Source organism: Lasioglossum baleicum, chromosome 11 (assembly GCF_051020765.1).
Source record: "Lasioglossum baleicum chromosome 11, iyLasBale1, whole genome shotgun sequence".
NCBI classification, from domain to species: Eukaryota; Metazoa; Arthropoda; class Insecta; order Hymenoptera; family Halictidae; genus Lasioglossum; species Lasioglossum baleicum.
Window position 1 is genome coordinate 8,926,300 of NC_134939.1, and position 16,526 is coordinate 8,942,825.

Below are 16,526 nucleotides of genomic sequence, written 5' to 3' on the forward strand. Positions count from 1 at the left end.
CTTCGTTACCTCAGCGTTTGCGTTTCCTGTCGAAGCCAAAAACCACCGTCAACTGGCTGTTCTCTGTCCCCCCACCTCTGTGATCCCCCATCCCTGGAATCGGGCTCTGGCCACCCATCCAGCACGTTCCAGTTTCAATGGCAGATAAAATAGCGCGGTGTCCACCCTCCGCCAACACCGGCAACGCTACCATTGCCACCCCCCGACCCCCGTCGCAGCCGGTCAATAGTGGATGACGTGTACACCACCAACGTGCCACTGGCATTTTTAACGGTTATATACGTCCAGCAGCCTCGCCACCCCTCTGTTTTGCTACCTTGGCTACCCTCCCGCTCGTCCCGCTCAACCCCGCGACCGTCCTTGACGGTCAATTCCCTTTCTACACTCTTGCAATGACAGAGGAAGGGGTGGAAATTCAAAAATCTGATTATCATTTAAGTTTCTACTGGTACGTCCCTTTTGTTGTGCAATGTTTATGCAGTTTTCGAGAAAATTAAGCACACGTGTGCGCTATTATTCTGTCCAGGAGTCCAGCAGCCTCGCCACCCCCCTGTTTGGCTGCCTTGGCTACCTCCCGACACCCTCCCGCTCATCCCGCTCAACCCTGCGACCGTCCTTGACGGTCAATTCCCTTTCTACACTCTTGCAATGACAGAGGTAGAGGTGGAAATTCAGAAATCTGATTATCATTTAAATTTCTACTGGCACGTACCTTTTGCAATCTTTATGCAGTTTTCGAAAAAATTAAGCACACGTGTGAAGTATCATTCTGTCAAAGAGTCCAGCAGCCTCGCCACCCCTCTGTTTTGCTACCTTGGCTACCTCCCGACACCCTCCCGCTCATCCCGCTCAACCCTGCGACCGTCCTTGACGGTCAATTCCCTTTCTACACTCTTGCAATGACAGAGGTAGGGGTGGAAATTCAGAAATCTGATTATCATTTAAATTTCTACTGGCACGTACCTTTTACAATCTTTATGCATTTTTCGAAAAAAATTAACACACGTGTGCGCTATCATTCTGTCCAGGAGTGTAGCATTCATCCCCCTCTAACACCGACGTTTTCGCTCAGTCATTTCGCACTCTCGCTCCCAGCGTTCGCATTCACTTTCCCTCCCATTGTTCTTTTCGCTGTCTTCATACTGTTCTCTGGCATTCTACCCTCCTACTCCTACCTCTTCTTCCCTCCCCGTTCTGTATTGTCGAGTCCTCTTACCGGCTGCCTTGGCTCACCTTAATTTTCGCTGCTCGCGCCAGCTTCTGACGCTCCAGGTAACCTTTCATTGTTCCTGTCGCCTCCTGTTTGACATTTTAATTTCGTTGCTTCTCTTGCGTTTTAATTAATTTTCACGAACACACTCCGAACCCTCTTGATTCGTCGGACGACGACGCGACGGCGCATTCAGTTCTCCGGATAAAGGTTCTCCACGTTCCGCTTCATTTTGTGGGATTAGGATCCGTGGGATCCTTAAGACGTGTTAGGACGCGGAGGAGCGGAGCCGGCGCTCTGATCGCCGTGGGTCGAGCCTCGCCGATCGATGATCTTGCTTGCTTACTTCAATATTTCGTAGTATCAAGGGAATAAGCAGATCTCGTGTCGAGAGAATGTTAACCCTCGTTTCCTTAATTTTTGACTTCATCATTACGGTTTTTTATTTTTCAACGATTAATTTTTTCTTGTCTCACCCCCCCTAAATTGTTCAAGTATCATAATATTAGATGCTTGCATAAGTTCGTACCCGATTTGAAAATAAAATTCAATGATTGAATTTTAAAGAATACAACTTTATTACTCAATTATACATATAGTCACCATTCTTTTCTAATTGTAGAAAATTTAACCATTTTTTAATTTTAATTTAACCAATCTTTAACCAAATCTTTAAAATTGAACCATTGAATTTCACTTTCAAATCGGGCACGAACTTATGCAATCATCTAATAAAATCTTTCGCATGTAGGGGTAAACTTTACTTTATCGGACACAAAATTAGTACCTTTCTTCTACGAATTATGATGTATTTGGTATGTAATCCAGGAAATTTGTACCCGGCGCGGATGCTGGTCGAAGTTTCAATCCTTTAGGATCAATAGTTGAGCATTTTTGACAGGTAAAGGTGCCGCCATATTGGTTTGTAGTGACGACTGCGAGCCGCCTACCTTGCCGCCCCCCCCCCCTCGACATAATCCTAACCAACTCAGTAAGCAGCCTGCGATCGTCACTACAAATCAATATGGCGGCGCCCTTACCTGTCAAAAACATTGCAGATTGCTCAACTTTAAGCAAGCATAACTGCTAAACCATTGATCCTACAGGATCAGAAGTTCAATCTGCAGCCGCCCCAAGTACAAATCTACTGGATTACATACCAAATACATCATAATTCGTAGAAGAAAGGCACAAATTTTGAGTCCGGTAAAGTAAAGAGCAGCCCGCATGTAGAATCACCCCCTACTCGGTTGCGATTTCCGTCCCACCCTGTATAATTTAAGACTAATGATCCAAATATCCTAAGGAAGTTAAAGAAACCCTATTTGCTATCGTACAATAGAGTAAGCGAAAGTTAGCGAGCAGAAATTTTGTTGGGATCACGATAGTATATCAGTTAAGGGTGAAAGTAGAAATAATAGAAGATGAAAACCGCATTGATTCAAGGATCTTGTAAAATAGCCAATTCTCCCAAGCTATTAACAAGAACGTGCCGCCAGTTCGACTATGCGGGCCAATGTAGAAGATGAAAAGAGACAGGGAAGTCAGTAGCAAGCAGTGGTTTGACCGAAACTCCTTGATAACAGAATTGCCGTGTTTTCAACGTGGAAAGTTTAAATTAACAACCAACACCTCTCGCAGCGAGATCCACTGCGCACGGTTCACCACAATCCCCACTCTACTTTCTGTTCGAACTCCTGAATATTGCGCGAATTGCACACGTAGAAACGATTTCGCTGGAGGAGATCGTGTAACTGTTTCGACAGCCAGTTTCGGAAACGATTTACGCGAGAGTACGCAGCTTTAAAGGTCTCGTTGTGTTGCTGTTAGGTCCACGGGCCGAACAATGTGTTCGATACGGGTTGTAACGAATCGCGGATACATACGGAATTCATCACTCGTGATTACGATCGTACGTTTGCGTTCTAATGACGCGGCGGGCTATTCTTTTTGCGCGAACGACCAGCAGTCGCCCAATAAATAGACCTGGACAGAGCAGACAGTCAAAACATATTCGTCTGCCAGTCGGCAATGTCATTTTTATTTTCAGTTTGTCGTCTGCACGGTTTCTTCAAACGCGAATATTTATGGCGGACGCTGCGGTGCAACTCCGGCAGAATACAAAATCTGTCAAAGTCAGATTCGAAAGAATATTTTTCTGTCCAGTCAAAATATTTGTCGAGCTCTTCTCAGTGTTTTCCTAGTACCCGATTTCCTTGATTAGGTGGTGAAGATGCGAATCTGTATAAAAATTACTTTATCCTTGCGTTCGCATAATTAACACGTGTATAAATTGACTGCGGATTTCATGCATTTAAAAGATTTTTAAATAGAGCTGTTTTCGAATTAGTAAAATTATTAAAAATAGAAATTAAACTATTTTCTTTTTAAATTTACAATAAATTCATGGAAACGTCGACATTAATGTAGAATCTTTTTTAAGAAATTGTTTGAACATGTTTTCAATGAGGCGAAACCCCTCATTCGAGAGCCGAAGCTTTCGCCTATGCTCCTAGATGTTGAGATGCGATTCAATACACCACTAAGAGAGCTATTGAGATACGCCTTGATGGATTCGCCATGCTCTCTCGCGAAATCAGGATTTCGAGAATCGAAGAATCTTTTGATCGCAAAGAATTTATTCCTAGTTTATTTCTCATTCGAAAAATTCTTCCATTCTTATATATTGACGAGTATATAGGAATTTCTTACAATGTTATGAGAATGACATGATAAATTTCAGGAGATAGAACTTCTTGGGATGATGAAATTTCTGTTGAATATATTTTTAATTCTTCATTTCCATACGTCTTCGATTATATACGCGATTTCTGTATAGAACCTTGATCAGGTTGAACGCATTTGAATAAAATTTAATTGGGCCCAAGGGAGTGAGCCGCGAATCACAAAGGAGCCGCGTCCTGTAAATCGTGAAAATTGACCTGCACTTCGCGAGGCAAACGCAGAAAGGTGTCATTTATCATGGTGGTTTTGAAAGCCCGCGATTCACTCCATATTCATTCAGAGAGTTGGCTCTTTCCCTTTGATCCTACATTTGGAGATTTCGCACAAAAGCACGGTAAATCCTGAAGCGAACAACTACGGTACAAGTGCAGGAATATCAAGGTCGATTGCTCGTGCGTGTACGGAAACCTCGATTCGACAATGCAGATAACAAACGTTGTAAGAAAGCTGTTTATAATAATTATTTATGATTAGCACCTATTCAAACGATTTTGTAGATTCTCCATAAAAAATGATTCTTTACTTCGTTGGGTTTTTATACATTTCAGAAAATTGCATAAGCAATTAGAAATTGACTTCTCTACTTAATAATATTAAAATACAATAAACTCCGATTTCTACGTATCTCCTAACACAGAAATAATGTTGAATATTCGGGGAAGTTTTGAACGTTACTTTAATAAATCGATTTGACACGTCGGCCAGGATGCTTCAGAGCCAACTAGACACAGATTCAACCCCTTCGAGTTTCGCTAAGGTAGAAAAGCCCTTTGCCTTCGCCGGCGAAATTGGAATTTGATCCGCGGCCACGATATCTAATAACCCTGGCGTCTTATTTATCGACCAACTGAAATTCCTACAGCAATGGCCCGAGCTAACCGGAGAGTTTCTGTGTCATAACCTCTCGAGTTTCTTCATCCATTGAGAGGGATAGATCACTCGACTTTATGGGTCACCATAGGTATGACGGACCTCTACGTAACACAACAATGTCGTCGAGTTTTACAACATTGAACACGTAACCGATTAATTTCTATTATCATACAGTATACATATATTATTAAACACACATAGCACGATTCATATGCTTTACTAAATATTCCGGATATTTATCTGGTAACTGTAATCACTGTTTTACATTTCATTTAAATTCATCTTGATCGTTGTATTATTTTGAATCTTTTTATCTCGATCATTGTTTTATTTTGAATTTAAATTTATCTGGATCACTTTTTTATTTTTAATTTAAATATATCTTAATCACTGCTTTAATCCGACCCATAACTAATTTCTGTTTCCAGTGTTGTATCAGAAAAAATGATTTACAGTAAATATTCGGAGGAAAAATATTTTTGTAATGTGTTTTTAAACAGTGAAATGAGTGCCATTTACTGTTATTTTAAGCTTGAATTTATAACTGGAATATTAATTATTTCTTGAAATTCCATTTGTAGAAGCAACAGTTTATTCACATCTTGTTTAGCATCCTGTATAAAATGTATACCATGCTCAACCATTAGTATACCACGCCAACAATTTTTATTTCAATTTAATTGAACCATTTTTCCTCTCCGGAAACTTAATTAACATCGTTTGAGTGTGAACATCAGAAATTATATCAACAACGAAGTAAAATTGCGAAGTACGCGTATCAAAAAGACTTTTAAAATCAACTGTTTTGTTCATGAAAACACATTTTCTCTTCGCCATTTTCTCCCCGCCGCGCTGGTAATAATTATTATGGTGAAACCATGTACGTGTATAGATAATATTGAGAAAGATTTGAATGAACACCGAATGAGCGGGGATCGAGGTAAATGAAGTTCGGTATCATTTACCACAATTACGGTGAACTTCCGAAAATAATTTTTCATCGCGGACAATAATAATTAGCCGTTGTCCGAACGGTCCTATACATATTACGCGAAAATCCGCCAGAATGTATTCACCAGAAGATTCGTGTATGTGCAACGATTTGAGGAAGAGCTTGACGACGGGGGTGGCGAGACACAGACCGACGGGGATGGCGGGGTGGATCATCCATCATACCGCGGAAACCAGCCGGCACATTGCCGGAAGTGACGTCATGCCTGAAATATCGACTAATAATTTATACGCAGACGTTAGCGCACAGACACGGGCTCGCGAAAGTGTGCGAACATCTTTCGACTGGTGATTAACAAAAAATCCCCGATACATTTTAAATACACAAATGACATTTTAAAAAACAATTTTTTTATTCTTAACCGTATCAATGTGCGAATAAATTACATCAATACATTTTAAATGAAAACTCAAGAGAACAAAGGGTACAAAGGTGAATTTGCTTTACGAAAGGATGAATAAGACCTGTCCCAAAGGATTAATTTGAAATCTAACTAGATTTGAAATCTGAATTTGAATCTAACTAGATTTTGGGTCGAAACATGGGTTTGCGGGGATCGGCTTTTTATCCTTAAAGTACTTCGTAAGTACTTCGATGTTGAAAGGAATCGAATCTTTCACAAGTAGTACTCGGATCTTGGAAATCAGAACTGCACATAGCAGGTTTTAAGCACTTTCTTTATTAAATTCGTAACTATTTAAGAATAATATTTCCGATAGATTATGAAATTATAGTTATACATGTTGAATTAAATTATGCATTAGAGGACAACATAATTGATTTTAATGGTAAAAAAATAATGATTAGAAAAATCAGAGAATTTCCGATACAATATTCATAAAAGTTCCGTATCTGTTCGACCAAGATTCGAATATACTTGCAAGTATTATTTCCGTTTACCAAAGTACTTGTAAAAGGTTCGAAACAATCTGGCATAGGTTCGAGTATACTTAGGAGTACTATTTCTGTTTTTCGAAGTACTTATAGAGAGTTCGAATTCAATCAATAAAAGTTCGAACCTATTAGCGAGGTACTTGATCCCATCCCTCTAGTAATTAAATACTTCAAATTAAATACTTAAGATGTGCCATTGACTAGTAATAATACTGACAATGCTCACCGCATTACCCTATTCTACCCTAAAGACCCCGGGGATGAAAAAGAAAGTGTTAGAGGAGTGGACCTTGGACTTGTACGAAGCTAGGAAGAAATTGCACGATGTAGCCGACTGACAAACTCTCCTCTCATCGTTTTCCAGCCGGGGAGAGGTGGTGTCGCAACGAGAAAGGAGAGCTTCTCGCCCACTCAATATTCCATATTTCTCATGACAATTTCTCTCGGCAAATTTATAGACTTCCCTTTGGCCGTGGATGGTGTGCGGGGGTCGTAGGAAATCAAGAGAAAGAGGGCGAGAGGATGGAAACGGTGGCTGAGAATGACGATCGCGTGAAGAAGGAGGGTCGTCGGTGTTGATGCTTGCAAAGGAGGAAAAGCTGCGAGCGAAGGAAGGAAGGAAGGCGATCGAATAAAAAGCTTCTGCCACCTCTTTCACCTATACTACCCGTTGCAATCAGTTATAAAGAGACACGTCGATACGCGAGCAAGGATCTCTGTGTACGTGCCAGAAACTCTGGCTGTGTTCGCATCCAGAGCCCTGTGTTCGCCGACCTCGTGTCTAGATGGCGGTACCCTGCAGCAGCTGCGGATGCAGTTTACAGAGCGTAAAACTCGCGATCTCCGACTAAGGCACCCACTGTTTCAAAGTCTTCATCAGCCAGCCAGTTTTTGACACTCGCAGTCTACTCCCACGACGACTGTGCCCCGGCTGTCGGGGTTCCTTATTTTTCATTTTTCAGGAGAATTGGGAGAGCTGATGTTCGGCGACACTTTGCGCGACGATCGATAAGGGAGGACGTCGAAATTTTAGTTGTTTAGATCAAGGGAGGAAAATGTTTCACGATGTTATTGAGGATGTTGCTTCTTTGATTCCGAATTTTTGTACCGACGAATAAAAATTCATTTTGTTGATAATACAGTCGCTTGAACCAAACTCCACTGGGTATTGCATAATGTAAAACAGTTCAAGAAGCAATCCCACATTCTTCCCTGCGATTTTTATCGGAATGACTGAATTACTTTGATTTTATATCATTCCTAAATTCTCTGCAAGACGGGATCCTTAGTTAAAGTGTAAAAAGAAATGGAGACGTAACGTTAACTTTTCCATCGACATGTCCTCGATTACATCGATGGGACCTGGTTCGAACTGATTCCCTTCGGAATTTGTTCCTCTGAACGTAAGGCGGAATTTGAGATCGGCAATTTAGACAGAATGTTCTATATTAGATAATGGTTAAAGTGCTGTAACACTAAGTATAAGATAGACATTTTTGTAGAATGTAGCAGCACCAGGAAAATTCTAGAAAAGATTTATTAATCTTTAGACTACTTTTATTTTATTCCTTCAGTTTCCAAGACTTGTATCATTTTTTCTCATTTTCTCGATCGGTCCAATCGTTACTGAGGGAAAGGTATACATATAAGTGCCTAAAGTCTTGCTCCTACCATCTGATACACATAACAGATCGAACTTCGCGAGCATTTTTCGCCTCCCAATAGCAAGAAAAATTATTTCAATTACCTACACCTGATTCCGAATATTGTCGATTGTTAAATAAAAGCTGTATTAATGCTATCGGCGCACTGGTTCGATCATTTAATATTTAAAAGCAATTTTGATCTTAATTTAGATTTTTTCGATCTTAATTTAGATCATTTTCAAGAAATAATTGCGTCTGTTGACAAAGAAGCGAATTTACACCAAAGGATTTTATTAGAAGCAATTCATATGATTAAACACCGTAGCGTAAATCTTAGTTGTATGTACAAATTTACGATCGATATAACGAAATAATTAAATAAAAGAATTCGATCTTGAACAATTTGAGAAAGCCAGCACCTTCAGCAGAACAATAGCCAGCGACGTTCGAGGAGTCGAGGAGAGATTGGCCACATGCAGGAGTGTTGTCCGTCGATCACGGAGATGCGGAACAACACAATATGTCGTCGCGAACGTCCGCAAATCGACTTATCTTGCCTAGAGCCGATCGCAGAGACGGTTTGCAACGCGCTAATCGCGCGAACACGCCCGTCCATTGGCTCGAGAGCGTAATGCACCCCGAGTCCCAAGGGCACGGTTTGACAGGTTGCGTCCTGACGATCGATCTGCCGGGAACCCATACGAATCGATTCCAAGCCCCTCGAAACTCCGTCGTTTCACCGTCAATCTTGCCTTTCACCGCGTTAATTGGATTACGGAGTTTGCGTCGTGCCTTCGCCAATTTCTCTCCTCCCCACCACCGACGATGTATACCGCCCCATATCGGTAAACATATCTCTGAATTAAACACTCGAATTTGCCTGCTGTTCGAAATAATTCGGGCCACCTACGAGAGAGCATCATTTCTGCCGTTGATTTCGTAATGATCTTCCCAACCTCTTCGCGGGCTCTCAATTATGCAATAACAGGAATTCGAACGCGCGGACATAATGCAACCGCAGCAGAATTAATTATATATATATTCTGTAGTGCTCCCGTGTATATGCAAAAGTGTGTCTATGGTCTTGCGGGTGCATAAGTGAGTCGATTTAAATGCTGTTCAATTAATTGATATTTAGGTCGGAATCATGTTGAACACTTAATAATACAGTGGTCGAAATTTCTATAAAGTCATCTTCTTTTTCATAGATATTTTAAAAATATCACCATTTTTGTTGATTTATCGTATCTGGTCTTGTGCCTTGTAGACACTCGGATAGAGGGACTGCGTACTCTAGACCGCTATGTTTACTATTTACGTTTTTTTTAAATTTTTTTTCTGTGTGGTGCAGAACACAAGTGCGAAGTTTCTATAAAGTCACTTAGTGTTTCTCTGTATTCTGAGCAGAGAACTACGGAAAACTGCGAATATTCTAAAAGTATTAGTTTTAGAACTCACAGAAATCCTGTTTGTTATAATTTGATTCACGTGTATGAGAATGCCGAGAGGAAAAGTACTAACAAGTGAAGAAAAAGCATCAATCGATGCTTATAAAGATATGGGCTGCTCTAATCGCGCAATTGCTAAGAAAACTAATCGATCATATACTGTCATTAATAATTATATCAATTTACTTGAAAATTACGGAAAAAATCATCTTAAAGGTAGTAATAAAAAATAGTCGAAGAGACAACATTCAATATTAATGAGGTCTGCAGCTAAGGAAAGGAAAAATGCAGCACAATTTCGAGCTGAATTGGAGGTCCCAGTAACAACAAGACGTATGCAACAACTTTTAAATTCTTCTGGACAAAAATACAACGTAAACCAGGCCTTAAAGAAGTACATAAACCGGCCCGTATTGATTTCGCACGGGCACAAAACACAGTGACTTTATAGAAATTTCGACCACTGTAGAGACATGTCACTCAGTTTCTTTGGGAATTTTGAAAGTTAGATTTTCGGCAGCTGCAACACCATATTTTTAAAAATCTGAAAATATTTTGAGGTACTTACTATAGTCTCTAATTTAACGGTTAACTGTTACTTTAGCTCGCTGTTTAAATCTATTAGCAATAAAATTAATAAATGTACAGATAACAAGTTCGAATAAATAAACTAAAATATGAGATGAAAGAAATGGCAATTCTAGCCTCCAATACTATTCTGAACGTCCAGTGAGAGGGACGCGCGCCAGCGTGTGACAGAGTCGATGACGTTATTGAAGAGACTGCTGTCAAAATCCCAATAGCTAATAATCTACGTGTCCAGGTAATGGCATCGGACGCACCTTGTCGAAAGTTAACGCAAGGTGAAATGGTCTGTTCGGGTTGAACGGGTTGCGTATAAAGCGTACACCGAATATATTTCGCTCGGAAGCAAGTCCGGCTGTTTAACGTCAACTGGGTGTAAATATCGCAGTCGGACGGGCCGTTGGCGTGACCGTAATTAGTTGCGTGTATCGTTGATGAGAACAAACATTCTAGCCGGTGAATGCTTAGGCGAATACGCTGGGCTGGCATTGGTTTAGATTTAGATGTGGACAACTCCTGTCCTCATCGGGTGTACCCGCGGCCCGCGGCCCGCGGCCCGTTGCTGTGACGCGCTTGCAAATTCGAATGACGCAGCCGAGAACAAGGCTCGATGTGCCGTGACGGTGATTGTCGAGTCACAGTGCAATCGCGCATTATGTCACGCGCATAATGACGAGCTCGCATGAATGCAATAGCATTTTCAGTACGTTCACGCCGAATCAGGTGACGACAAAGGGCACTATTCGAGCCGACCTCGCCAACTGCCCTCTCCTCACCCTTTCTCCACCACCCCGTTGCTCTACCCCCCGCACCTATGTCTATCTCTTTGAATTTGTTTCTCTATTCCCCAACTGATTCAATATCCCCCATTTTTAGTTTTTAATCTCCTCCTCTTTTCTATCCGCGTTTCATTCCATCGGTTGAACATGAATGTACGATTGAAAACTGAAAATTCCTCTAAACTTGTTACATGGTCCGACGGCACGCGAAAAAGGGTTGATAAAAATTGTTCAACGTATAACGACCCCACGGATTTTAACAACCGTTCGTTAAACGGTCGAGAGATGTTGGACACCGGTTGAATAACACGGTTGATAGGTATTGGATTTTGTTTTAAGTAAGAAAATAAATGACGTTCGCCGTGCAGCTTTCGTTTTTCTAATTTGGATATTAATCTAGACCTACCGAGCCTTAAAAGTGACTGGTACATGTTCCCTTATAAAAATGACAAGATTGATTTTATTTAGACTTTGTGCGGCTCCTATTATAATACGTGCTCTACAAAAGATATTTATACAATCAATTCTTATGAATCTGGAACCGGTCATTTTCACCGGTGGCAGTAGGTTTAGTGTTAAAAAACAGGGGATTCAAAAAAGTATTCAAACATTTCCGGTTCTCCAAAAAATCAAGATCATTTCTTCTCCAAAAATGGAGATAAAAAATTGCGATCATTTTTTACGAAATAATCACAGTTTAAATATAGAAAATTTGTTGAGAATCTGAACATTTTTGAAAGACGCCGTGTTAAGAGTACAATGATAATTCTCGAAGTAACAGTGGAGCAATCGGCTTGAACATAAGGAAACGCGATACAAACCTATGTTAGGCGTGCTCGAAAGAAAGAGATTTCAGGCGTTATAACAGGGGTTGAAAGGGCAAGAGCGCGAGGGTTAAATAAAGAAAACGTTGTAAACCATGGAGAAAGTGAGAAAGAGAGAGACGGTTGGGAAACAAAAGCAAGAAAATATATCCGAGGATAAAGAGTTACAAAAATCACGTTAATGAAACAAAAAACACAAGCACAGTGAATGGTTATTAAGGGAAAAGCAGGAGGAAGAAAAATCAAGGGAATGCTGAATATACGATAGCAATTGAGAGTGACGAGAAGAGTGGAGTGTAAAAATGCAGAGAGGTCGGGTCGGGAATGGAAAAAAAGAAGAATCTTTAACCCTCGCCGAACTGAAACTTTTGCCATCCTTCGGGATACACCCCCGCTCAAAAGTATGCGGACACACATAACTTTTATTTGCGAAGTGTAAGTTATTTAATTAGTGAATTCAGTAGTGAAAAAATTAGTGAATTTATCAATAGTGAAAAGTTAATAAATAAATCCATCCATGATTGCATATTTGTTTCAAGCATATGAGAATTAAACAAGCGTCCAAATACTTTTGAGCGGGGTTGTACGCAATAGACGTGACCAGCCGAGCGTTTATTTGCAGACGAGAAAAATGGAATTACAATAAAGTGAAATGGAGTTCTAACGATTCGAGGCTTTGCTTATCACCCGATCGTGGTGTATCGGGCCTCGCTGTTTCAGTAGCAAGTTTAAAGCGCTTACGTGAAGTTTTGCCTCTTTTTACCTTTTTCGTTTTTTTTTTATTTTCTTGGTCTCGGAGATTCTAGCTTGTACCTCGTGCACAGCTAAAATTTCGGTTTCCTTGCGGCAGCCGACGGCGGAAGCAACACGAAAAAACTCGCCATTTGATGCCACCGAAACTAGACAATTTCAAATGCTCTCGGAATACAGAGCGTTTCATTATTTACTGTGGAGTCGTCCTGTTCGCTAAAAGCGCCTCGTTTCCTTTAAATATATGTATATTAAACATAGTTAAATCTGCAGATTTAATGATTTTATTTTTATGTACATGTACAGTATAATTAAAAAATATTTGTATTTCGAAAAGCCTGCAGAAATGTTCCTGTCAAAGTTGAAAATCTGACTTCTTAAAAGTCAAGGGAGAAACATTTTTCGAGTATAATTTTTAATTTAGAAATTATCCGTTAGTTCAGCTTTTTGCATGACTAAACTGAATCAGTTTAGTAAACGATGGAACCGTGACGGGATTTTTGTTGAAAAAATGGTGATGATCTAAGCGGAAGTCGAAGGTCAAAAGCAAGACATAACAGCTGATCAAATCTTGCGGCAACAAAATCCTCGAACAAAAGATAACGAGCTGATAAAGGAGGATGAAAGGTGTTAGCCTGTAATGCTTATGGCGTTGCTGTTAGGGTAACTCCAGTCATTAAACTTCCCCTCTCGCAGTATTTTCCGCTCTCTTTCACAATTGGCCGTTTGCCTTAAACACCGTCGATCGCAAGTTATCCCCGAGGTTCACCGTCTTAATAGGAACGCTTGAAATCGAAAAGAAAATCTGAGAGTCTTGTTTCTAAATTCAAGTTATAATACTAAATAATTCTTCAAGCCATTAATCCGTAGCCCAGCCACTTGATTACCTAACTTATAGCGTTACTAATTATTTGTAAAAACTATTACAGAATGATTCTACACCCAAAGAAAGTTTTGTACAAAATTGACCCTGACAGACTTTGTCAAGGTCGAATTTAGTAATGATCGTATCGTGTTCTACTCGTCGAGAGGAACAAACTTTTCAAAGGAGCCACGGGTCAAAAATGAACCGTTCTCTGAAAATTTATCAACCATAACATTTACCAACAAAAGAAAAAATTTTCGGTTACTTATAATCCTTATTTATAACCAATACGATCTTAGTTGATGAAATACTTGTTATTCCATGACTTTTTTCTTTTTGGTTATAACAGTTAGGGTCCCTGCCTATAATAGATTAATTCGGAATGCCAATTCTACGAGATTGATTCCCTACAATTGCGATCATTATAATACATTCATTTCACCGATGTATATCCATCGAATGGTTAAAGCATCGTTCGAACCTAAGAGCTTCGTAATTCCGAATGTGAATCGGAACTCCTTTATATTCTTCTGATAAAATCACCTGCCTACCAATATCCGAGTCTTCCAAACGATTTGTTATAGGACCTAACGACCGAGGATGGCTCCCTTGAATTATTATAGAAAGTAGCGATTAAACTCTCTATCCAGAAGCATGGAGTCGGGAACCATTTTATAAGATATCGTCGATGAATATTTAAATATAATGCAAGACGCCGGCCCTCCTGGAAACGAGGAATACGATTGGACGTCATTGCTTCGGAAATGAGGCGAAGTTCTGTCACCCCCTTTTTCTTTAGTCATACAGAAATGGGGATTCCACTGCTAGCGTCAAAAGAGCGCGCTGCCAGGAGAGTACGTGTGCCTGAATATCTTAAAATTTCAATAAAAGTTCCCTTGAAAGTGTTTCTTATTTAAAAAAAAGAACTTTTCCGTTCTATCGACGGAACCTTTCAATGGAGAAAATAATGGAAGGAAATTGAAGCCTGGTTTCAGTGAAACCTATGCACAATATGAAGTAACGAGCGAGGCGAGTCTATATTTTATACTGAAAAGTTAATTATTAACTGCACTCTTGCTGTTCAAAGTTGACAAGTAGACTGTGGCGATAAAGTGCATAACGTATTTTTCCATTTCTTTTTACCACTCGCCTCCTTGAATTTCCTGGGCAAACTTATCTCTCACTGGTTCCTGACGAACTCTGTTGGACTACGTGTCCCGGTGCTCTCTGTTGCAAAATTGTGGTGTACTTAATAAGATCACAGAATTATCATAGGAATACACACTTATTTTTGATACTTTCGCCCCCAGTTTGACCTTCTTTCTTCCCGTGATTTCGCTTCTCGTCATTAACGCCACCACTTTCCATCCTCCCCCAATTTCTTCGACAAAATTGGAGAGCACGTATATGTATAAACCCTTGACGGTCGCTGTGTACTAATTCCTGACGGATAAGAAATTTGTTTCCTCGTTCCGAAAGCAGAGGAAAGTTTACAGGATCGTGACCCGCACGCCGGAATAGAGGCAAGATGAACTTTTTGGCATTTTATATTCTGCGGCAGTCTCCCTGCATTCTTTTCTATCCGTTTCGCACCAACACATAAGAAATATTCGACCGCATTGTCTCTCATCCACGCGAAACAAGTTTTAATTACTTTTCTATTGGCTTGGCTCAAGATACGTATGTTCCCGTGTCCACTTTCAATTCATTTTTAATGGAAATTTTAATTGGACATTCCGAATGAACGCTTTGCCGACTCGATAAAAACATTGTCAATTGTGATTTTGTGCTCTCGAAAAATGCACTTGTTTCCTTTTCTTAGCATTGTTTTACATTTCTGTTGTTTGTGACTTTACATTTTATTGTACAATATCTTATGTACATCAAAATATTTTTCTGGAACGTGTATTAAAAAGTACAAATTTATTCAATTAAATTAAGTAGCCAGATAATCACTTATACCCATTATAATTTCGTACTTACCGTTCATGAAGAAGAAAATATGGGATTAGGGAGAGCATGAGTCAGATGTGGGGAAGTTTATCTTAAATCTTATTGTAAATATTTAGGGGAATTCCTGACGAGATTGGTGGTTCCGAAATGATGCTTCATCCAGATGGTGGGAGTTTTTACTTGAGCAGCGTTTACTTTAAACTGATTATGTGAAACGTTGACCCCAGCCACATCTCATCTTCTCGCTTTGAATATTTAAAAAGCACACGTGTACTCTTGTTACAGTAGCCTAACTTCAGATTCCCCGCGGCACAAACATTTACGTTCTCTCATGTCGTGAACCTCCATTTTTCTTTCCATCAAGCGATCTTTATTTTTCGAAATTTTGTTATTGAACGAGGTCGATCAAAATTTTTGCTAATCTCGTCGACAATTCTAATAGTTTTATAGAATATCATATTCTTTATATTTGTTTAATATTCTCATTGGGTGAGATATAGTGAATATCACGTAGAAAATATTTTCCATGTTAACGTTGTTTTTTCTGAAGAGAATACTATTTTTATTTTTAGAAGAAGAGATCATTTATCATGCAGAATGGATCGCAGAACTGTAGCCAGTTTCGTAGTTCAATTTATTACTGTAACGAAGTACTTTTGGACAGAGTTCAGTTAAAACAACAGATAAAACGTAACAAATGAAACAGCATTTATATATTGCTGACGACTGAACTCATCTTGAAACGGATCTGAATAAAACTTTCTTTGAAAATCGATGGAAACTTGCTTGACAATTTGTTCGATTAAGAGTTATGTATTTCCAATATCCAGTTTGTGACACAGATTGTACATTATTTATATTCCTACATTTATCAATACGTATTGAAATCTCGACATTATATTTTGTGAGGGGAACCGGTATACAGGTAGTGGGGGAACTGAT